General features: G+C 51.3%; 1 protein-coding gene across 2 annotated transcripts in view; it reads left to right on the top strand.

Moving 5' to 3' along the window:
* The window catches only part of ABTB2 (ankyrin repeat and BTB domain containing 2), a 166964-nt gene that overhangs the window by 81646 nt on the left and 62768 nt on the right, over positions 1-22550 (top strand). The window contains exon 1 of one of the 2 annotated variants that reach the window (XM_072759100.1): positions 670-930. The exons of the other annotated variant lie outside the window; for it this stretch is intronic. The gene's annotated coding sequence lies outside the window, so the exon portion shown is untranslated. Of the gene's footprint in view, positions 1-669; positions 931-22550 lie in introns of those variants that run through there. 2 annotated transcript variants of the gene reach the window in all.

The following is a 22550-nucleotide window of genomic DNA, read 5'->3' as shown; positions in this document are numbered from 1 at the left end:
CTAAGTGGATTAACTCCTTACAGCTGAGGAAGCATCAGGTTTCTGGACGCCTCGTTCCTCCCAGGGCTTATAATTCCCTTCTGACCTCTCTGTTAATCTGTAAAATGGGAATCTCCTTATTGTCAATAACCATTGTCTGTCACAGTCCTTTTATCACCACTTTGGTTTCTTGGAAATAAAAACCTGGCAGGAAAAAAAAAAAAAAGTACGTCTTCTCCCATAATGCAATTGGTATAAACCCAAAAAACGTTGGAGAGGGGAGAAAAACAGGCCACTTACTGGAATCCTATGGTAAATGGTTTTGTAAAGCAGAGAGGCATCTGTATATTTATCTTTTAGGTCGGTCTCGATTTTTCATATCCACAACTATTGCACTGCGCTCTCGACCATTCTGGCAGCATTTCTTGTTTTCACATTCGCCTCTGTCTTTCCTGTAGAAAATCTTTCAGGTTGTTGAAGCTAGTGAGAGAGACGGAGAAGGAAAGCAAGAGTCAAGATCGGGAACCCCGGTGTCCCCTCAGCTCCGACCTCCTCTCCTGTGTGGCCTCGGGTAGGATGCATGGTCTCCGTGGGTGTCGGTTTTAACATAAGTAAAACGAGGGATTTGAAGAGTTAAGAAAAACCCATGAAAGGAGTAACTATTATGGAATTCTTCCAAGGAGGCAGTGCTGGGCCCAGTGTCCATTTAGAAGAACTGTTACTCCCTTCTTATCAGTGCAGATGTATCCCTTGAAAGGTACAGGAGCGTTTCTGGACAGCGTTGTCGGGAAGAAACTTGATCTGGGAATTCTTTGTCCTCGAGGCCCTGGCATGGTGGCGTCCGCCGACCTGTCCCCTTGGGAGACCCCCTCATTGAATTACACCGCCATCAGCAGTTGGGACCTGGACTATGTATTATTCAGGAGACAGCACACGGCCCTGCAAGTGCAGGTACTTTATCAGCTGGGATCAGATGGGTTATTGCATTCAGAAAATCCTCATTGTGTATTCGGCTTGTTTCTGCTCCCTGTTCCACTTGACCACGGTCCTCATCAGCTCCCAGGGCCTCCGGGGATTTCGCAGGGACACCTCAAAGTGCTTGGATGGTGGTTGTGAATCTGCACCTGAGCAGGAGAACCATCAAAAGCAATCTCTCCAAAGCCTTACGTTTAGCAGAGATCTTTTTAAGTTCTTTAAAAGAAAAAAAAAAAAAGAACTTGGGGAAGCTCTACTGGGGAAGCTCTCTGGGGATTCATGGACTAATCCTAGTTCTCTAGAGGTGCTGAACCTTTGAGGACAGCGGTGCACATGACTCTCTACCCAGCCAGCCAGCTCTGAAAAGCCATGGATTGGTGACACTCAACTGCTGAGGAATCTAACCAGTCAGCAGTTTGTAAGGCTCTAGGCTGCAGCCCACCTGCCGAGAGGGAGGGAAGGAGACAGATACCCCACACATCCCTAAATGTCAAAGGGCTGAATTTGCACATGCCCAGATGAAAGAGGTTTGCTGGTTTCTGGGAAGGAATGGAACTGAGCTGGGGAGGATTTTATAGCCTGCCCTCCCTGCAAACAGAAATCTGTTCATCTTCTAGAAGTTTCTGTGGTAGTTCTTGCCCCATTTCCCAGACTGCTTATAGGGTTTTAGGGGTTGCCAGCTGCATGATCTTTCTTATCTCACCCACCTTGTTCCTGCTGTGACATCACCACACCTGATTCAAACCACAGCGGTAGAATCTGACCCACCCATCCTCATTCAGGCTCAAAGATGATGCCAGACACATGGGACCTCACTAGAGACGATGGGTGGGAGAGCAGAGGTTGAGCTGGGATAGAGAGACCCATCAGGCTGTTAGACCAAAACGCTAATAGGCCTGACACCAGTAACAGAATAATAGCTATAATTGACGATAGCAAAGGCACTGAATGCTGGGACTTTGCCAAGCATATGTTAAACTGTTCACACGTAGGATAATGTGCACAGAGCAACGGTGTGTGTGTTTACACAACCAGGTATACAAGCATATGGTAATGTCCCCCCACCCCCACACATACACATCACAGCCTTATTGATAAGCACACTCCATAGAGTGTCTTCTAAGTGCTGTGCAGACTCTAGCTCCCGACCACCCGAAGAGGCAGGTGCTTTTGTTATTTCCCATTTGACACGTGATACCGAAGCACTGAGAGGCTAAGTAACCTGCCAAAGCGACACCAGATTATCCTCTGTCTTCTGCTGGGTCGTTAACTCCACCTCTGTAAACCCTTGACAGGTGTATTTTTCTCATCTGTGAAGCAGGTATGATCTTCCCTCTGCCTCCTTATTGTGGGGATTAAATGGAAAGTTTAATGATAAAGCAGGGCAGAAATTTGTGTTATTCCTTATTTAAGTGAGCTGTAGAGAAGGCATGTGAGGGGTGTCTAATAATGATCAATACTGGCTGAAATGAGTGATCTAGACTTACAGGCCAACATGCAGTCCATGGGTATGCCACGGGACTTCATCTTAAACCTTGAGATTTCTAGAAGTCAATCAGAGAAAGACAGTTACATGATTTCACTCCTGTGTGGAATTTAAGAAACAAAACAGAGGAGCATAGGGGAAGGGAGGGAAAGGTAAGACGAAATCAGAGAGGGAGGCAAATGATAAGAGACTCTTACTCTAGGAAACAAACTGAGGGTTGCTGGAGAGGAAAGGGCAGGAGGATGGGGTTGCTGGGTGATGGGCATTAAGGCGGGCACATGATGTGATGGGCACTGGGTGTTATAAACAACTGATGAATCATTGAACTCTACCTCTGAAGCTAATAATACGCTATATGTTAATTGAACTTAAAAAAAAAAACAGCCAAAACACTTTGAGATTTCTATTGGACAAACGGGTTGGGATTTTTGAGGGGAGCCCTGAGACAGTGGAGTTTTTGGATCATATGAGCAGTCTACCTGCAGTCCTTGAAGGGGAGCTAGGGGTGCTGCCCCTGGCTGGCCAGGGAAGGTGAGGCAGCATGGCCCACGATTGGTTGGATGTGCTTTGGAGGGATTCGGTGGCCTCACGGGATTGGTAACCCTCAGGTAGAGAACGTCTCCTGGGGGTGGGGGGCGCACATCAGGGCCCATCTTGGCTAGAAGGTGGCCGCTCCCGAGTTGGCCTCCTAGGTTTTGTGACTGGATATCCTGGTGTTAGAAGGTGTGAGCTTGGCTGAGCTTGGCTTTCTTTAAAAAGAAAGAAAAAGAGTAATTGTCAGAGAGCTTTGCCGGAGGCAGTTTTGGGGGCATTTTCATTAACAGTGATCAGAGGTTTGATTTTACAGTGTTGTCCAGTATTTTGGCCACTCACCTCATGTGACTGAGTTTACATTTTAATTGATGTTAAATTAAGAGTCTATATCCTCAGGTGCATGAGCCGCATATGGAGCCCCCGTAGCCGAAGGTGACCATGATGTCAGACTGCATAGATACAAGATATCATCATTATAGAAAATTCTAGCTGGTAGCATATTCTTCTGGGTATAAGACGGCAAGCCTGCTCCTTCCTAGGTCGACTTCTGTGGCCCCTTCTAGCCCCAAAACTCTACTCCGTCTCTCGGAGTCCCACAGGGCTCCTGGAGGCCTAGTTGCTCCTCTGAGTTGCTTTCTCATAAGCACCAATTCTAAATGCTTCCGTCGTGCTTTTGCTGCCGATGCCATAGACCCAGGTCTTCTGCAGACACACGTGGCTTTCGGGCTCGTTTTCCTTGCACTTTTCCCCTCCAGCGGGAGGACCCGAGGGCGTCCGTTCATTCTGGAGCAGTTGCCTTCCAGAACGTATTCAGAATGGACTCCGCGTGTTCCAGCCAGGATCCGCAGGTCAGTCTTACAGACCCACCTCCGTGAAAAGCCATCTTACAGGTCCAGCTGCTCTTCGTGCCAACTGTTGGGGCTCCTTTTGTATGTGAGGAATAACAGAACTATGTTGTGTATTTTGAATTTTCTCGAATGAGTTTGTGTGTGAGCCGCTTAGCTACAGAGAAGGCCTTTGATTAGAGGGAGTGGTCTTGTGTGGGAGGGAGCCGGGCTGTGTGGCAGGGATGCAGGGCACCCCCAGACACCTCCGGCTGCAGACAGGGCCAAATCTGTCTCATTCTTGCAGCTGCAGGGCCCCGGCATCCCCCAAAGCAGGGAGCTCCCCAGCCAGATGCTTCAGGATGTCGTTTCCCGTGGCCCCAGGTACCCTCCTCCCTGCTGGAGTGAGTGTGTGTGTGTGTGTGTGTGTGAGTGAGTGAGTTGTGGTAAGACACTGAGAAAATAGACTTCGTGAAACAGTTTTTTACTTGGGAAAGAAAAAAAAAAGAATTATTGGCGATTTTGCCTCGAGTGTTTGGAACCTGACACCAGCCTCATTTTCCAACATTGAGCCTCCAAATGTCACCCGGTCCAGGTTGCCGACACCGTGTCTCATTACCGTCTCGATTCTACCCCCCCTACCCCCCACCCCCAGTCTCCTTTTCCCAACAAACCCCTTAGATCTCGAAGGTCAGAACCCCGGACAGCTTTTTACACAGCCACCATATGGTGTTTGCTTTAGCATAGATCCACAAATGATGTGTTATTATAGTGGAGGTGCAGAAAATTATATGACAAAACCGGGTTTGTTTCTTTGCTAGAAACCCAAGGCTGAAATACTGCAGTCTTCCTTCAAGCCTGGCTCAGAAGACGAAAGGGAGCCTTTCCCAGAATTAGGGGGCATTCACCAGGGACCAGAGGGGAAAAAAAATAACATTGCGCTGGTCACTAGGTGCTGGGCTCGTGGTTTATTTTCTGTCTGTATTTTATTAAATTCTCGTTCCGTTTGTTTCTCGTGCGACTCATTTCCACCTCTAGATGTCTGCCTGCCCGCCCCCCCCCCCCAGGAGGTTGTAACCTGGCTGTAGTATGAGTGTGCAATTATAAACTGACAGTAGTGTGGGCATCAGAGCTGAGACTCATCGGTTGGATCTCACAAAGGAACAGGAGTGGAAATGAGTGTTGGGTGAGTGCCAGGGTGTTTGGCAAGGACTTAATGCCCACTCAGTGGATTATACCATTTTGGGCGGAATGGTGATGTCCTGTGGATTGGATTGGTCCTAAAGGAAATGGTCAGGAGTTGGGTCTTACTTACGAAGGCACTGGGATGTCCTGGAGGCCAGTATGTGGAATCACAGTATTTTCCCCCCTAACTATGGCTTCTGGGGCAAGACTTGTGGACAATGGAAAGAACTTATCTAATTTCTACCTAATTTTCCTCACCTTTAGAAAAGTGACTTGGAGCCACACAGGAGGTTAGAAGGATCTTGAATCCCGACCACCTGTTCCTCTGGTCTGAGGAGACCATACCCCAGACTTCCTGGAATGCTCTGCTATGTGCATCTATCCTTCTTATTTCTCAGCACAGAGAAGGGGAAGGTGAGAAAGTCATGCGTCAGTTTAATAGTGGAGCCAAGTGGAGTCAAGACCCTCTCTCCTGGCCCTTAGGTCAGAGGTCAAGTTTGAGTAAAGGACATGTTGATGAAAAATAGTTTGAGAACTTGACGTGTTGAATTCAACTTGAGCAGACCCCCGAGTTTCAGTTTTCTCATCTGCAGAAAGGGTTCGTTTTACTTGCCCTATTTGCCTGAAAAAGGAATAATATGGTGCTACCTGTGGAAGTACTTTGCAGAAAATATGATTTTATACCCGTGTTGTCCAGAATGGTAGCCACTAACCACACGTGGTGATTTAAAGTAATTAAAACTAAATGCAAGGAAGAATTTAGTTCCTGATATTCACTGGCCTTAGTTAAGCGCCCAGGAGCCACACATGGCTAGTGGCCACCGTATTCGCCAGTGCTGGTGTATACCAGAAGGAATGGGGGCTTGGCTTAGGGTCCTGAGGGTTAGTATGGGGACTGGGGACTCGATCCAGACTCTGTCAGTCACCAGCCATAGGACTTGGGAGGTGACCTCGATTTTCTGAGCCTCTCTCTCCTTCCTCGTCTGAAACATGGAAAACATAACCATATCATCCTTACAGGGTAGCCGTGAGGGTGTAGTGGAATTGTGTCTGCCAAACAGCTCAGTACCTAGTACTTCCTAAGTGCTCCTGTGACTGCTTATTGCTTCAGTCATGATTTGTTAAGCTGTGGTGCTGTCACTCCACTGCTACACCGTGTGGGAAAATCCACATCTACACGGTCCACACCCTTCTGACCTATGTAAGGAAGGAAGGACAGATGAACTTCTCCAGGGTGGTGTTGAGCGAGGGAGTGTGGTCGTCTTAAGGCCAAGGGGGTGATGCCTGGACCAGGCAGTTTTGTTCCAAGTGCCCCCAGTACCAGGGAAGTAGCTGTTCTTTGGGAGAGTGAGAAAGCGGGGGATTCCTTGCAGTGGGTGGGGAGGGAGGAAGAAGCTGAGGGTAACCATGGGCTTTTGGCGTCCTCTGTGGCTCCCCTGGAATCAGGGTGGCTATTTCACTGGGCTGAGCTGGGCTGCATGTGTGCAGTAGGCCCGGGTCGGGGCAGTGGCAATATACGGGAGGTGCTCCCAGTCCTTCTGCAGGAAGGGAGTGACGAACCCCAGGCCTCTGCTGTCCCCCAGACCAGGTGTCAGTGATGACATGAGAGACGGTGGCAAGCCTGCTGTCACCCAGGAGGAAAGATGACCAGCTGGTCTCCACCAGCATGGGGATGGGTGATGGCTGGGGAGTCGGGGAGGGAGCTTGGGGCCAGCGCTAACGGGAGGTGGGAGGTAGCACCATGGGAGCCCCTCTCCTGTGGACGGAGGGGTGGAGTCAGCCCTGAGCTGTGCCTGGGCCAGGTGACGGCCACCTGGAAGGAGGCAGGAGAGGACCAGGTGTGCAGGTCTGGTCACCTTATGGCTCCCTGGAGATTACCTCAGCTCTCATGGCCCCGCTGGCTTTAGATTAGGGAGGACTCTTGTGGCTGTAAGTCATAAAAAAAAAAACTTTTGAGTATAAGGTAGAAATGCGAAAGGAAAAAGGTTTTTGGAAGCAGATGTGAGCCTTGGGATGTGCTGGGACCAAGGTGCGGCAGGATGCACCCCCACTCCTTTTCTCCCTCCCTCTCTCCTTCCTGCTTTCCTCTCTCCATGGGCTTGGAAACAGGGGCACAGTTGGGGGTTGGGACTGGGGGGGTGTGCCCTAAATGCACACCTTAGGAACCTTTCTGGGTTCCCTTTCCAATTCTCTGGGATGGGTCGGTGGTCAGGCTATCCAAATGGTACCTCCCACCGTGACTGAGGAGGGCTAGTTAAGCTGTGGTCGTGAAGAGCTGCCCAGACTCCCCAAAAGGTGCCTGTTCCTAAGGGGAAGTCAGCTCCTGCCAGAGCAGAGATGTGGCCCCTTCAAGGAACAGACCCAAAGGAGGTGGGGAAATGCGAAGATTTGGGAAGGGGCTCGGGTCTCTGACCCCTCGACTGGCTCCACTTACCATCTCCCAGGTGTGGATCATGGGGCTCTGGCTTGGGGACCTGCCGTATTGGGTGACCTTCCTTTCAGTTCACCTCCTTGCATCTCCACAGCCAGGTTTCTCTTCCTCCTAGGCTCCCGGAGCCTAAACTCAGAGCCACCATGTGGGACTGACCATCAGTGGTGTTGCTTCTCTTATTAGAGTCTCCTCTTCCCCGGGTGGGCATCGAGCCCTGTGATGGGGGGCAGGTGCAGGGGGGAGAAGAGTCTCCCCTTCCCCAGATGGGCGGTAAGCCCCGTGATGGGGAGCGTGGGGGAAAACTAGGCTCAGATCCCCAGTGCCCCACACACTGACCCTGTGCACGCCCAGAACGGGGTGGGCTGAGAGCTGTTCCTGCACCGGCTCCTGAGTTCCTGTGCACACAGGTCCGAGTGCAGCATCAGGAGCCCCCAGGTACCTTTTCACCTTCCAGACTACCGCTGTGCAGGCTGCAGCAGGTCACCCCTCCTTTTATCACAGGCAGCCTCGTGGTGTTCTTCCATTGTTCGTGCGGACAACTGTGTCCTCAACTGCACTCTCCGTTCCTGGTGTGGGTACCATGTATCTGCGTATGGCTTCATTGGAAAGAACGCATTTGCATTGTGCTTGGTCCCGGGGGCTGGGGGGAACAAGTCAAGGAGTCTTACAGAAATGCGTCGTAAGACCACGTTTCCCTCGTGGCCCAGAGCACCTGACACCCTGCCGGGCACCCCTGTGGATGCCTGCTGCACTGTGGCCCAGGGGAAGGCAACAGATGGGGTCCTGTCAACAGAGCCAGGCACCCAGCGTCCCCTCGGGTTTGGGGAAGGCTGTGGGGTGTCTGTGGCATTCCTGGCTGGACTGCGCATGTCCTGTCCCCGCCCCCCTTCGCCAAGAGCTCTGCTCCTCAGCCTTGGGCTGTCGCACAGGCTGAGCAGAAATAGTGTCGGGCTGTCTCGCAGGCCTCGCCCTTCACCCAGGCATGATTCACTTGGGAGTGATGCGCTCCCACGCCCACTGGCAGCCGCGCCCCCTCTATTTTGGTTTGGGTGTCCTAGGAGGAGGGAGGAGCCAGTCTCCTGGCATCCAAGAGGCCCCCCCACCTCCTCCTGCCACAGCCAGGCCAGGCCCTGCTCCTAAGCCAGGGTGGAGCACTCAGCTCTCAGCCCACCCGCTTCTGCTTGCCCGTCTGAGGGCACCTGCCCACCTTCCCTTCCTCTGTGGCCTAACATCAGGGCCTCTGAAGGAGCGGTGAGCGTAGACATCAAGACATGTTCTTGGGGGGCACCTGGGTGGCTCAGTTGGTTAAACGTCTGCCGTCAGCTCAGGTCATGATCTTGGGGTCCTGGGATGGGATCAAGCTCCGTATCGGACTCTCTGCTCAGTGAGGAGTCTGCTTCTTCCTCTGCCTCTGTGCTCTCTCTCCCTCTCCACCTCTCTTTCGAATAGACAAATAAAATCTTTAACCAAAAAAAAAAAAAAAAAAAAGAACATGTACTTGGATGTCAGACCGGTGTGAACCTGGCTCTGCCCCAATGAGCTATGCGACCTTACAAGTCACTTAGCCTCGCCGGACCTCAACGTCCTCACCTATAAGATGAGGGTGGTGGTATCCACGTCTCGAGGTTATCCCGAGGATCAAGTGGGCAGAAGGTGGTCAGTACAGTGCCTGACACATGGCGGGGTCACAGTAGTGGCAGCTGCTGTGCATGCCACAGAAGGAAGCTTGCAGCCGCTGTCGTCCCTCTTTGACGGGGCATCTCCACCACGGCTTCTGGGGTTTGGGAGGAATCGACGTGGAGGCTGGAAGGATGAGGTGCTGTGCCATGACTGTTCACCGTCTGCAGCCAGCCCCCTCTCCCCTCTCCCAGGACTCAGCTTCATCGCCATGTGGGCAGAGAGCTGACCTCAGGGGTCATTTGAGAAATGGTTTCCGTTGGCCAGAACCCCATCACTTGACATCTGTGAAGCCCATGCCTCCTTGGACCGGGAATGATGGGAATCTGGATTCACATCTGTCCTCACTTAGTTCAACCAGCGTTTGCTGTCTGTGTGCCACATGCCAGGCATTTCCCTGGGTGCCGGGAAGGAATCCCCTGCCCCACGGGACTCACAGTCTGGGAGCCCTAAGTGACGCGCAAGGCCTATAAGGAGACCCGGAGAGACCTCTCTTGCACCGACACCTTCGGTGCCCCCCTACTGCCCCGAGACAAGATGCAGGCTCCCTGCCTCCACTCCCCTTGCCAGCATCCGCTGCCCCACGCTCTCATGAATGCCTGCCCCTCACACCCCCTCTTCTTTCCGCCTCTGCTCCCCCCTGGAACCTTACTCCTCCCTCTCTCTGCCATGAGCTTCCCTGCTCTTCCTCCAAGGCCTGCTCGGGCTGTCACTGAGTCCCCCAGGAAGCCATCCTGGCCACCGGCCACCGTTGGCCGTGCCCCCCGGGCCATGTATACCCCTTGACATGGGCGAGGCTTCGTCGGTGTCCTTTTGTGGACTGATTTAAAGTCTTACCCACTTGGAGGTTTTTGGTGTAAAACTGGTATTTCACCAGTGCTGTGCGGCTTTTTCCGTTGCTCCTTGGTGCCTCGGTAACACTAGGCTGGCCACAGCTGCACCTCTCGGGCTGGGCATGCTGGTCCCTGGGGGACAGAGCATGCAAGCCCGGGGTGCGGCTGGGCTTCCCGCGGTGGTTCTGCAGTAGCCCCAGGGGCCCCGATGCCGGTCCTTGGCCAGCATTCGCAGGCACACGGATCACAACCACCTCTGCAGCGAGTGCATGCTGCCGGTGTCTGATTTTTCTGTGATGCATCAGTTTTTACAGTCTTTTTTTTTTTTAATTTTTTAATTTTATTTATTTATGATAGGCACACAGTGAGAGAGACAGAGAGAGGCAGAGACATAGGCAGAGGGAGAAGCAGGCTCCATGCACCGGGAGCCCGACGTGGGATTCGATCCCAGGTCTCCAGGATCGCACCCTGGGCCAAAGGCAGGCGCCAAACCGCTGCGCCACCCAGGGATCCCAGTTTTTACAGTCTTAAGGAGACATCCTATCGTGAGGACTTCAGGGGACTTTGCTGAAGACCCCCCCCACCAAATCAACACTGTGCTTTTTTAAAAAGTTGTATGTCTGCATTCATCTATGCAAACCACACTTGTGAACTAAATTGCTTGTTTCACTCTCCTAAGGAACCTTTCTGGAATGCCCTGAGGGGGGATATTGTGTGCCTTCTCGGTCCCTCTGAAGGTAGAGCCACCCCTGAAGTGGACTGGGCTGTAACCCACACTTTTTAATAATTCCTACTCTGAGTAATAGCCGTCCTGGCTTCCAGGAATGTGGAGTGGAAATGAAGCCGTAATTAAAGGAAGTGAGGAAGTTTCTTTTCTTTCTTTTTTTTTTTTTTTTTTTAAGATTTTATTTATTTATGCATGAGAGACACAGAGAGAGAGAGAGAGAGAGGCAGAGACACAGGCAGAGGGAGAAGCAGGCTCCATGCAGGGAGCCCGACGTGGGACTCAGTCCCAGTACTCCAGGATCATGCCCTGGGCCTAAGGCAGGTGCTAAACCTCTGAGCCACCCAGATGTCCCAGGCAGTGATTTCCTAATGGAGGTGAACCCCCAAAAAAAGAATCAGCAGCCCCTCTGCCTGCAGGGATGGTTTCTCAGGGAGGCGGCTCCAAGGAGGGGGGTGGTGGTGGACGGCCCCCTTCTGGAGAGGAAACTGGCCCCAGTATGAGCAGCTGCAGACCTGAGAAGTTCCAGCCTCGTGTGCGCTGGAGGTGACATGCACATCAGTCACAGGGCTGCTCCCAGTCATGGTAGTAGCAACAAGAGCTAACGTTCATTGAAGACTCGTGTCCCAGGTCCTGCCAAGGCATCTTTGTGGACTGCTGATGGCGGCCTCCTAGGTGGGGCCCAGGTTTACCAATGAGGAAATTGAGGCCTGACGCATTGAAACCACGTGCCCTAGTCCACCCAGCCAGTGAGGCGAGGGGGGCACGGGGCGTGGGGGTGACCATTTACAGCCACGCAGCCCACCTGACTCTAACTCACGACGAAGGCCCCCAGATGGCCCTGTTTTCCCGTGTACTTTATCAGGCTGCGTTTGGTGCCACGGGCCCAGCGGTGGATTATTCTAGTCACATGCTAAAAATGTGCAGGGTTTTCAGTCTCTTTGTGTGTCCGTGAAACTGCTGTTTATCTACTTTTCCCACAGCCAGCCCGGGCCTGCTTCCCTTTTCACTGTGAGCTTTCAAATTTCAAAGGTCAGGGGAGTCCTGATAGATTGTCCTCTTCTCCCCTAAGAGCTGTTTATTCATTTAACAACTGGAAGTGAATGAAAGAGAGGGAGGGGGGCGGAAAAAAACCCAAAAACCCCCACCACACCCCTTTTGGCCACCAGTGACATCTCCTTACGTCAGCACGCTGGTTCTCCGGGCAGGCCTGGTCTGCCGGTACCCAGGCCGGTGCCAGGGGAGAAGCTGGTGGTGTTTCTGTCAGTATGTCCAGAGCTAGCGCGGGGCCTGCCATGGGACTGGCGCAGAAACAGAAGTGGTTTGAGAGTGACATGCGTGGGGCCGTTTTGCGTGGTTAGGTCCTGGAGCCAGTGCTTCAAATTCCATCCTTTCTGCAGACACGTCCACTCATGTCCTAGGGTACAGAAGGATCTTGGCCACAGTCAGGAGGGGTTTTCCAGGATAGTTTTGTTTTTTTTTTTTTTCTTTTTTAAGTTAGTGGAATGCTCTCCGCTGAGTCACCGAGCTGATACCTGGGGCTGGGGCGTGTCCTTGAAGAGCATCCTCCTCTGGTTGTCTCAGGGCCCCATCCTGGTCTGACCTGATGGTGTCCATGGAAGGACTTCGAGTATTCACCTTCCAGAGTCTTGTGTGAGGTGCATTTCATAAATGATTTTACTGAGTCCTCGTAGGAATCCTATAAGAGCACCAATATTCCCATTTTCACAGATAGACAGTAACAGTCTGAAAAATAGGGATGAGACAAGGGTCTGTATCCCAGGATTATTTCTGAGGATTAAATGGGGGTACTGAACGGGAAGTATTTAGCAAGAGTGCTAGAAGGCGGTAAATGCTAGGAGATGTTAGTGGTTACTTTCTAGGGCGCAGGGAGGGTCATGGGTGAGGGAAGTGGGGTCAGGAAGGGTCAAGTGATCTACCCCGGGGCAGGAGGCTGGTCGTGGCAGAAGGAGACCTCTGTTAACGCTTCTGGGTGTGGAGACCACAGCCTCCCCATCTGCAGCTCCTGGTTGGTCCTGTCCTGTGTGTGATGGTTCCTCCTAGAGGGAGAAAGCTCCACCAGCAGGCACCCTACCTCAGTCTTCAGCTGCCTCATCAGGCCCCCCGACAGGTTGCCTGTGAGCTGGGATCAGGCCCTCGGGAAGGCCCCAAAAGTGACCCCCAGGCCTCTACGTAGCAGCAGTGACCTCTTAGCTGCACTCCCCTCTTCTGGAAAATGAAGATGGTGGTTGTTGCCATCCTGTAGGGACTTTGATAAAGATTAACTGGGGTGATGCACGTGGAACCCTGTAGCTCAGGGCAGAAGCGGTGCCCCGAGGCCTGCAGTCACTAGCTGGATCTGTTGCGTGGCCTTATGACAGAGGGGACCGCACGGCTAATTTTTCCCACGAGTCCACAGCCCCTACCTCCCCCCCCCCCCCCCCCCCCCCCCCCCCGCCCAGGACACCAGTCCGGGTCCTTCCTTCGGGACTAATGCAGCTGCAATTGCAGAGAGCCCTCTTACAGGATTCCCACCCCATCCGCCAGCTCCCCCGCCACCCCAAAAAAGGAAGCACATGTGGTCGAGCAGTAGCTTCCACTCCGGGGGCACTGCGTGGCGTGGTGCTCAGCAGCCTGATGCAGGTGTTGGCTGTGTCGCTGTCCCATCACTACCACCCCGTGGCAGATACTGTGCGCTAAGCACCTGACGCACCGGGAGAGCGTGGCAGGGTCTGACTCACAGTGACGACAGAGTACTTCACGGATCCCTGCCTGAATGAGTCTTGGTTTCACTCATAAAAGGCAAGGCCTGCTCTTTCCGTAGTCCTCATGCAGCCCCGGCCGTGGGGGGGTCCGGGAGCACAGTCAAGGCAAAGAGTGGCTGCAGAGAGACTCCAGATGTGGGGCCCGGCCAGTATTCTCTGCGTTTAGATTCGCTCAGTTTGTGAAAGCAGGAGAGGGCCCGGGAGGCAAGATCGCCCTGCTGGAGCCTTCATGAGACACCTCGAAGGGGTTAGCTTCTCACAGTAGCGTTTTGCGGGGTAGCTGTGGCCTGCTTCTAACTGAAACTCGGCCTGCATCCTAAAAGCTTGACTTCCTTCACGGATGCGGAAGGGGAAAGGTGTTTGCATATTAGAATAAAATGTAGTCAAAGTTACATTCGGTCTAAAGAAGAATATGAGATTGACAGGATCTCCTAAAAATAATAATAAGTGAGCAATGTTGGAGTTTGGGGTGTAGGAGATGTGAAACCGCCCTTTCCCTGGTTCCAACCTGGACTCCCAGAATGGTGCCTGTGTGGTTCATGGTGTCCTTCCAGTATCTTCCACTCCATCATTTCTTCTCCCTTCTGTGGCATTTGGGCAGTAGGGATGTCATCTGGCTGGAAATTCAGAGGATGATGGAGGCACCCTTGGACTGTCCCTGGGGTGAGCACCGCTTCCTCTCCCTACCCCACTTGCCCTTCCCTGGAAAAATGCACGAGCAAATGTTTGATTACGTTTTCCATTTCCCCTTGTGAGGCTGTAGAACAGAGGTATGAGCCCATTTAATCCTCACAACGCCCCAGGAAGGAGGTTACTGTTAGGTCCACTGTACAGATGAGAAAACTGAGTGGTTAAATAATTTGCCTGAAGTTGCAGAATAACTGGCTCTCAAATCCTTTTTTTTTTTTTAAGATTTTATTTATTCATAAAAGACACACAGAGAGAGGCAGAGACATAGGCAGAAGGAGAAGCAGGCTCCCTGTAGGGACCTGATGTGAGACTTGATCCCAGGACCCTGGGATCATGAGCCAAAGGCAGATGCTCAACCACTGAGCCCACCCAGGTGTCCCTCAAATTCTTCTTTTAACCACCATGCCATAATGCCACTCGTGGAGAAAAAAAAGCAACTGTCCTCTTCTCTCTCTCTCTCTCTCTCTCTCTCTCTCTCTCTCTCTCTCTGTCTCACTACCCATTCCCCATGAACTTGGTCTTTCTGAAGATTTCAGCCCAGGCATTCAAGGGCAGGATGCTCAGTGGACTGGGCACAGGGCAGGAGGGACCTAAACATCTATTGCATGATTAGTTTATGATGAAACCCCCCCCCCGTCCCTGATTACCCAGCGCTGACAGTGGGGGGGCGGGCAGGGGGACCCTTCTTCACGGGGATGGCTGCCAGCAGAGGAGGTGAAGCCCGGTGCCTGGGAGCCCGTGTGCCTCGGCCAGGTGGATCATCAGAGATTCGCTGGCATCCTGGCTTCCAGCCTTTGAGTGCTTCCTGTCAGCAGCTTGGCTTCCCCCTGGCAAATGGAGTGGGTGCATCAGATGGAAGTTTCCAACACTGGAGAGGAGGGCGTTCTTTGAGAGCTCTCCTGGCTCGGGCTTTCAGGGGGCAGGGTGGTGGGTGGGGAGGCGTGGCCTGCGCACACACACAGCCTTTGCTTCTCCTCTGTTCTCAGAGGCCCAGGAAAAAATGGACTGTGATGAGTAGCCATTGAGGTCATGACGATTTTCATATGAATTTTCAAATCTCCTGTGTCCATTAAACTGTCTTGTGGTGAGGAAATTGTGTGACTGAAATAAGAAACTCCACCTAACTATTAAGTGATAATTCAGTCCCCAGGCTCTTGGCTCTTTATCCAATATTTAAAAAAAAAAAAAAAAAAAAAGCCTAGACAACTTGCTTCGCTGGGAAAAATGGTCAATTCAGACTACAACATCCTCCCACCCTTTGTCTGGCAGTGGGTCTCTGGTGGATTTTTGCCAAGAGGTGGGGAGGTGGTGGGGGAGGAGGCCTAGGGCAGAGAGAGAGACAGACAACTGCAGTCGGCCCCCCAAATGTCAGTTCTTTCCATAGACCCTCTTCAGAGACTTACCTTGTGCCACAGTACAGGTCTGAGTTACAGGAAAAGGCCTGTCTTGCAGTTTGTTTGGGTAGTTGTTCTTTGCTGGCAAAAAGCCCAGGGTAGGGGGGCGGGTGGCATAGGAAAGACAAGGGTAGGAGCCTGAGCCCGAATTCTTGGTTGGCTCAGCCTCAGGGGAAACTGCTTTATGTGCTTCTGAAAAACTCCGTAGGTGGGAACCAAATCCAGGAGCTAGATAAAAGGGAAAGCAGTGAATCCATACCCTCCCCCTCCCCACCCCTTATTGGATATTCTCATTTCCTGGATGTTTACAGAGCATGGGGTGGGGCAGGGGGGACACAGTGAGGAAGAGGCCAGACATGGCCCTGGGCCTCAAGGAGCTTCCAGTCAGCTGAGAAAACGGACACCTGTGAGCACAGGTAGGTGTGATGAGTAATGAGACCAAATGCAATGAAAGAGACCTGCCCACTCGGGCAAGTCACTTAGCTCCCAGCTCAGACCTCCCCTCCTGGACTGTTGCAAGGCTTCCTGGGATTGTGTATGTTAAGTACTTAGCATACGGTAGGTCCTGGATTAATATTTATGCAAATGCGTGTGGATGACTATGAATAGTCCTATGGCAAATTGCTATTCATTCAACAGATATTTATTGAGTACCTACTGTATCCCAGGCATTGTTCTAGATGTGAAGAATATAGCAATGAATAAAACGGACAAAAGCCCTGCCTTGCGGGGATGAGATAATATTCGTGAAGAAAATAATTTAGTAGAATGCATAATCTATTTGATCGCGAGCGAGGTAGTGGAGAAAAACATCGCAGGGAATGTGAATAGGGACAGCTCTGGAGGTGGGCGGATGCAAGTCAGGGAAGGCCTCACCAAAAAAGTTTTATTTGTGAAAAGCCCTAAAAGAGGTGAGGGAGGGAGCCAGCCGTGCAGATACCCAGGGAAAGGAGCGTTTCAAAGAGGTGCAGCAAGTTCAGAGGCCCTGTATCTGCATCAGGCCTGTTGTGTTAGAAGAGCAAGGGGGCCAGTGTGGTGTGGCCAGAGAGGTAGGGGTGTATGAGGGGGGGATGATATAGGGCTCTGAAGCCAATTTAAAGACCTACCCAGAGTGCAGTGCTGGGTGGCAGGAGGGCATATGGGGGTGGGGCAGAGGAGGGCTTTGAATAGAGGAGTGGTATTATCAGACTTGGCTTCTTGATCCTTCTCTTTGTTCCACTGTGAATGGAGTATAAAGAGAGAGGCAGGGAGGAGATCAAGCTAGGCCACCGCAGAAAGCCACGTGAGCAGCAGTGACGGTCTCTTGGACCAGGCGGTAGCAAGGAAGATGGGAATTGGTCTCCTCGCCGAACACAGCACATTTCTGGGTAGACGTGGCCCGATTTGTCCCACCTTGACCTTCCTTCTCAGATGCCAGAGGAAATTGATGGTAACCCTGGGGTGCCCCGGCCCCCTGCTAGGCCCCCTTCAGGAAACTAGAGTATCTTAAAAGTCAAGGCCAGACTCTTCCTCTCTAAATAAGATGAAAGCTACAGAAATACAGGTGGGCCGAACCTGGCCTATCCTTGGAAGGGAGTGTTTCCAGGATTTCATTCCTTTGGCTGGGACTCTGCTTTCATTAGGACTTCATGGCGCCCTCATCGTTGTTCATACCTGTGGCCCTTTCCCGTAGGTAGTTGTGATTTAGAGAAGGAGATAGAGATCCGAATTACCTTCAGGAGGGTGTCCTAGCTTCCTGGCTGTGTAGCCTACAGCGCTTCTTGAGTGAGTCCCCCATTTTAAGCCAGCCTGAACTGGGAAAGTTCAGATTTATACAAATAATAATTCAGATTATCCTTTACAAAGAGCATGTGGTGGTGATCTAAGAACCACGCATCATCTGACAAAGGAATTTATAGCGATAACAGGAAAAATGTAAGATCGGAACATCCAGAAATGTCGTGAGGGGATAGTCATGGTGATTGTTTTAAAAACTACCAATATGGTTTATTCCGTATCCACTGGCACATTTACTTTTCTTAACAACCCCATAGAGGTGGTGCTGAGGCCTCTATTTTCCAGATGGGAACACACAGCACACATGCACAGTGATTCAGATGTAGGTGATCTGTCCCCAAAGCCCCTGTTCTTGGCCTCGACTCTAAACAGCGTGCTTTCCTTGTACAATTTAAAATGATATTAAGTCTTTATGTTTACAGTCAACTTTCTCATAAACTTGAGGATCACAGATAATAGCTGCCAAAACATTTCCATGGAACCTAGAGTCCGAATCCCTGAGGGTTCCCAGATGGCTCTGGCTGGCCCAAGACACTGAGGCTGTCTAGAATGATTAGGGCAGAGGAAGGTGCTAATCCATCAAGGGGAGGCGCTTTGCAGCTGATGTGAATTCGTTTATCTCCACCCGCCCCCCTCACTCTTTGTCTGTTTATCCTCCCTCCTCCCTCCTGGGGCCCTGCCGACAGGCCTGATGTATGGGCATCTCAATCACTTCTGCTTCCCCTGGAGATCACGGCCGGGCCTGGGGCCCTGAGGCCTCCCCTAGTAAATCAGTAGGTGGGGGGGAGGGGTGCGGGGATGGGATCAAAAGAGAACGGGGTCCTCTCTGCTTCTAACTACCTGTACTCTGCACATCCTGAAGACCCCCGGGGTAAAGGGGATCTCCCTCACCCCGACCTTGCACGAAGCTGGCCTCTGGGAAATCTAGGGGCCCAGGGTCCTTCTCCAGCCCTGCAAATAAGCTCTTGGAAAACCCTCGGATGAACCAGCCCAAATCAGGAAGAATTTATTTTCTTGAAAAGTACATGAAACTGTATCCTTTGTGTTCCACCCTCCACACAAGGCCAGAGGTGCAAGACAAGTGTGAACTCTCCCAGCTTCCATGAGAGCAAAGGAAGAAGAACATTTCCATATTTTCTCAGCTATTTCCAAATGCATTTCCAGATTTCTGATGAAGAGATATTTCCAAATGACCTCTTCTTTCGGGAAAAGAGCCACCTCTATCTCAATTCTTGATTTTTGCTTATCCTTTTGCCTCCAGCCTCTATTTTTTCCCCGTTTTTGCCCCCACCCCCATCCCTGCACCCCCTCCCCCAACAAGAGTCACCAGGGACTTCCCACCAGGACTTCTTTCCTCCTGATTGCAGAGCTGTCCCCACCAGCCCTTGGCCAGGCAGCACTTCCTTTCCCTTCTGGAGGTTGGCCTGCCCCTGGGCGGCAGAGAAACCTGGAGCTGTGTTGTTTTTTTTTTTAAGATTTTATTTATTTATTCATGAGAGACACACAGAGAGAGGCAGAGACATATAGGCAGAGGGAGAAGCAGGCCCTGCAGGGAGCCTGATGGGGAACTCAATCCCAGGACCCCGGGGTCACGCCCTAAGTCGAAGGCATTCCACCACTGGGCCCCCCGGGCACCCCAACCTGGTGCTGTTCTTGCCCCAAGCCTGTGGCTGTCTGTTCAGGGCTTGGCTACCTGGAAGGTTTGCATCAGGGAGGAGCAGGTTCCACTCTGCCTTCCTGGCTTCGTTACCTGGGGCACTCTGTTCGATTAGCTACTGGCTGCCCTCCTGCAGCTAATTAGAGCCTTTAGCTGGACTGAGCAGCCTGCGTCCGGAAAAGGTTTACAGAATGGCAATTAGTGATGGGTTGGTTGGCGCTGCTTCCTAGGACCCGCAGCCCATAGCTTGTGAACCAAAGGGCACAATTGCCACTCAGACAGGGTCCTATCCAGGACTCTGATAGGCAGATCCTCTTAGGAAAGTGGGATCACAGGCACCAGTTCCTTTTGTCCTTCCCCTCTGCCACCCCCCTCCTGCGGGGCTGGTTGAACAAAGGCGAATTCATTAAGAACTGGGGATGTGGCCGTTTAGTGCAGGGTCCAGGACCCTCCTCACCTCTGATGGTAACAGAAAGAGCCCATTTATTGGTTTCTTGAACTCTTGCAGTGTCAGGCACCGGGTTCAGGGTTTATGTGCGTTTGCCTTCTTAATTCCCACCATCACCACTAGAGAGAAGACCCCATATCCACTTTACAGATGAAGAAACTGAGGTCTAGGAGTCAGTAAGTTACCCAGCTCACAGTGAAACAGCTAGTTCATGACCTTCATTTTTTTTTCCATTAGATTTTTACTGAGCACCTGTCATATGCCCACCATCCTTGAGGCCACTCCTGCCAGAAGGAGTTTGCGTTCTGGAGGGGAGCACCAGACATTGAACACTCCAGCCAGATAACCACAGCAGTCTGTGCTCGGGTGCTTCAGGGGAGCTGAAAGGGGGCCCTTCCCTGGTCGAGCTGGGATTCCCAGCTGTCTCGGAGGCTGGCAGGGGCAGGTAGCATTACCCTGTAGTGTGGGTGCCTCAGTAGGCAGAATGAGTCACTTGAATGCCCCCTGGTCCTCAGCACTGCCGGGCAGCCTTGCGTTTTCATGAGGAAGCAATTAGGTGCAAAGCACCTTGGTCTCGTTTTATGAGAAGCAGAGCCAGAGCTGACTCAAGGTGTCCCTGTAGTGCTGGCACTGTGATGCACCACGATTGCATGTCCCCTGCTCCTCTGCGGGGGTCCAAGCAGCCCCGGAGCCTCCCTGACTCAGCCTCCCCTCCCCCTGGTGTAAGCAGTTGTCTTATTATCAGTGAAAGTAACCTAGGAAACTCCCTGATGGGGAAGCCCTGGGTGATTCCCTGTGAGCCCCACGTTCTGGGCACAGCCTCTGTGCTGGGCGGGCCTGGGCCTTCTCATCAGCTCTTACCAGGTCTGCTCGAGATGGGAGCCCCCATCCCTTCCCTCTGACCTCACTGAAGCAGTGCTCAGAGGTCCCCGCCCGGTGGGGGGTGGGGGTGGCCACAGACACCTCCGCAGTGTGATCTCACTCCCCAGGCTCCTGGGCCTGACTCAGGGCCGCCTTGGGCACCTCCTCCAGGGATCCGCTCCCACTGACAGCTGCCCCACCTCAGCAGGGGAGGGGCCAGGAAAAGGGGCAGTTCATCCCTGAGCCAGGGCAGGGGGTGCCCATGTGCTCGCAGTCCAAGTTTGAGGAGGCAGTTGTAGCAGAAAACTGTGCAGATTTTAACTATACACACAAACACGCACACACACACGTGTATTGCCAAGTATAATGAGCTAAAAAATGTCCACAAAATATAGGATTTAGTGTTAGGATCATAATGAAATTTTTTTTCACCCATCTGTGGAAAAATACTGATATGGTAACATAGACACAAAAAAACTATTTGAAGAAAAAGTATACATTGTATTAATAAGTTACCTCTGGAAGGTAAGATTATAGGAAATTTCCTCTTTTAAAGTTTATTTTGTCTTTCTCACTTTTACTTTTTTTATTTATTTATTTTTAAAGATTTTATTTATGTATTCATGAGAGACACACAGAGAGAGGCAGAGACACAGGCAGAGGGAGAAGCAGGCCCCATGCAAGGAGCCCGATGTGGGACTCAATCCTGGGACTCCAAGATCACGCCCAGGGTGGAAGGCAGACGCTAAACCACTGAGCCACCCCGGGATCCCTCTTTCTGACTTTTAAATAATAATCATATTTACCTTTGTAATCTAAAAAATAAATCTTTGGGGGGAAGAAAGAACTAAGAAAACAACCTGAAGTGTCCTAAAGGACGTCAGTGTCGCTAAATGCCTAACTACCCAAAGGTAACCAACCACCAAGGGCATGAAGTGCCCTGGAATGGCCGGAACACTCACCTAGCAAACGTCAGCTGCCTCACAAGGACCAAGCCAGTTCCACAGGGCACCTCCTGTCACGGCCCCCACACACAGGGAAGAGGGAAAAACACTGAATTTTCCACCATTATGTCTTTTGAGCTTAGCACCGTGCCTGCACACCGCCCCCCCCATAAAGTCTCAATAAAAATGTTTTGTGAATGGATATATATAAATGAATAGATAGGGGGCACCTGCGTGGCCCAGTGGTTGAGCATCTGCCTTGGGCTCAGAGCGTGATCCTGGGGTCCTGGGATCGAATCCCACAGCGGGCTCCCCACAGGGAGTCTGCTTCTCGCTCTGCCCATGTCTCTGCCTTTCTCTCTGTGTATTATAAATAAAAAAGATCTATAAATCAATAGATGTAATGCAATCGAGTGCTGTATGAGAAAAGTGTCTACAGATTGCAGATTTTAGGGATTATAGGACAGGTCACCTTGCTAGGAATTAGCTAAGTGTACATGATGTTTCTGGCACGTTCTTTTTTTTAGAATTATTTAATAATATTTAATAAACTTTTTACTTTAGTTTTAGATTTACGGAAAAGTTGCGAGAACGTTACAGCAAGTTCTCAAATACTCCACACCTAATTTCCCCTATAATCATATCATATTTGTCACGTTGTGCGTTTGTCACAATGAGTGAATTAGTATTGATACATTGTTGGCTAAGGTCCATACTCCGATAGGATTGCCTTCCTTTTTACCTCATGTTCTTTTTCTGTCACAGTATCCCGTGTTACATTTAGTCCTCGCGTCTCCTTAGACACCTCTTGGCGACAGTTTCTTAGACTCTCCTTGCTCTTGGTGAGCTTCACAGTTTAGAGGAGTCCTGGTCGTGTGTTTTGTGGAACATCCTTCAGTTTGGGTTTGAGGTTTTTCTCCTGATTAGGTTAGGATTGTAGGTTTTGGGGGCAGAAAATCGCAGAGGTAAAGCACCCCACTTGTCACGTCATGTGAAGGGTACATGATGTCAACGTGACCTAGAATGATGGCGTTAGCCCTGACCACCTGGCTGAGATCATGTTTGTCCGGTTTCTCTGTCCTCCCCCAGCACTTTCCATACCCCTCCTCCTTCGGAGGGAGTCGCTGTGCCCATCCCACACTTAAGGAATGAATTTATGGCCCACCTCCTTGAGGGGGATGCAGTTATATAAATTAGTTGGCATTATTTTGTAGGGAAGACTTCTCTGTTTCCCCATTGATTCCATCATTACTAATCACATGGACACTTGGATATTTATTTTCTACTTTGGGTTGTAATCCAATACTATGTTATTTTTTAATGCTCAGAGTGTTCCTGCTTGGGCCCCTGGTAGCTCTTTCTGGGGG

The sequence above is a fragment of the Vulpes vulpes genome, chromosome 5 (genome assembly GCF_048418805.1).
Source record: "Vulpes vulpes isolate BD-2025 chromosome 5, VulVul3, whole genome shotgun sequence".
Lineage (NCBI taxonomy): Eukaryota > Metazoa > Chordata > Mammalia > Carnivora > Canidae > Vulpes > Vulpes vulpes.
This window is presented reverse-complemented; position numbering and strand designations above follow the sequence as displayed.